This window comes from Pteropus vampyrus, unplaced genomic scaffold (assembly GCF_000151845.1).
Source record: "Pteropus vampyrus isolate Shadow unplaced genomic scaffold, Pvam_2.0 Scaffold250, whole genome shotgun sequence".
Taxonomy (NCBI): domain Eukaryota; kingdom Metazoa; phylum Chordata; class Mammalia; order Chiroptera; family Pteropodidae; genus Pteropus; species Pteropus vampyrus.
In genome coordinates, this window is record NW_011889031.1 from 618,216 (window position 1) to 620,241 (window position 2,026).

Below are 2,026 nucleotides of genomic sequence, written 5' to 3' on the forward strand. Positions count from 1 at the left end.
GATTAGCTGAATGTCCCTTTCCGGGTTTCAGTATCACAGAATCCTTGGCCTGTGCTCAACCTTCCGCCCTGGGAATAAGCCTTGCTCCGATGTATTGTGCCACAAGATCACTCACCCTCCCCCAGAACCTTTGCTCACCAGGGACCCACCCCTGTGAGATAGGGAGGGGCTAGTGGGGGGATATTCCTATCAGTTTCTCAAGCTCCGACACCTCCATCTAGGCCCCAGCCATGGGCCGAGGCACTCTCCTAGGACAAGGTCTGAGACCTTTCTGCATTGTCTAACGGGGCCAAGTTCTGGGTGGGAACAGCCCACTTCCTGAAGGACCAAGATGCACTTGGAGAAGCTGATGAGAGCTACCGCTTGCCCCCAGAACAAGGTGCACGGACACACCCACGGTTACTTGCAGCCATTTTTGGAAGGTTCGCAGCCACCATTCCAAGCTCGACAACGGTGCAATGGTGTTGGTGTGGGGCCCACCTAGTTGGCATCTCGCTAGGCACGTGTGTGTGCCCAGGCGTCTCTGGTTCTCGCCCTCCCCTGGGTGCTGGCAGGCCCTGTCAATGATTACATCTCTCCAGGTTTCAATGGCCATCTCTTCACCCATCACAATTGTCCCCTCTTCCCTTCTTGTCATCTCTTGGACCTCCGACAAGTCTGTCAGGGTCTCCAGCCACGGGTAGGAGCTGAGTGCTTCAAACACGTTTCCTTTATCTTGACAAAAACCCATTTTACAGATGACAAAGCTGAGGAGATGGGGGCTATTCTCCAACTCGCCTGGTTAGTGCCGGAGCTGAGATTCGGTTTGGGCCGTTGAACCTCAAAGGGCCAATCACAGGGTGATTCTAACCCCACCGTCCACCTTCTGGCCACTCCATCCACTTTCTACCCCCGAGCTCCGACCTGGGACAACGCTGACCCTGGAATCTTTGGCCCCAATGTGCCCTTTCCGCTCAAAGGCTGCACCCCCAACATGCTACGGGCCATGGTTCAAGGACCATGGCTCATTTGCATTGCTCTGAACTAAGATTCTAGAAAATCCACGGCCCATCGCTGACTCTCCCATTATAGTTCTCAAACGTTACTACCCATCCTCCATTCGATAAAATTAGGGCTCTAGTTATCAAGAGCACTGGAGATGGTGCAGACATCAAGGTTCTAGAATAAGGTTCTTCTCCTGGAAGGGCATCTAGAATGCTGACGACGTTCCCCTAAATTTCACACTGGGTCTCTACCTACTGACCAGCCATCGCGATGCCGGTACCGGGCTTCTAGAATACCGATAGTCCGTCTTTCACAGTGTCCGGGCTCTGTAACCGTGGCTTATCACTACTTTATAGGCTGAGTTCGAGAACACAGCCTTTGGACCTTCACATTTCCAACCCTTGTTCTAGAACATGACTCCTCAGATTCGACTGTGCTTTAGAATCCTCCCAGGATTTTACCAAAAAGTGGGTTCTGCTTCAGTAGATCTGAGACAGAGCCCAAGAGTCTCCATTCACGCTCTTGGGACACCCCCAGGGGGGCGGTCCTGGCCCACGCGCCGAGCGGCAGCGAGGCTGGAGAACAGAACAGACTCCATGCTCACCTCACAACTGTCGGTTTACTCGTGACCCTGTGGTTTCTGGGCTCCAGAACACAGAGACCTCCCCACCCCCAATTCTACATCAGGGAGCCAAGAGAAAGCTGGTCAACTCCTGACAATTGCCACTGCCCGTACTGGTTTAAAAATACATCCAAAAAGTCCTATGCTCAGCTCCGCTCTCACTGAGCGTGTGCTGGGGGCCCCGGGGCCTCCTCTAGTGAAGAGGTGGCAGAAGCAGTGGTGAATGAGGACAGAAACATCTCGTGGCTACCGCCTGGCTCTCTCCCTTGGATCGCGTGCTCCAGGGGAACCTGGCTGCCATGCTGTGAGGACACTCCAGTTGCCCTATGGGTGAGGTCCACGTGGCAAGGAACTGAGGCCTCCAGCCAACAGCCACTCCAAGCGAGCCACCTTAAAAGCAGATCCTGCGATTCCAGCTAA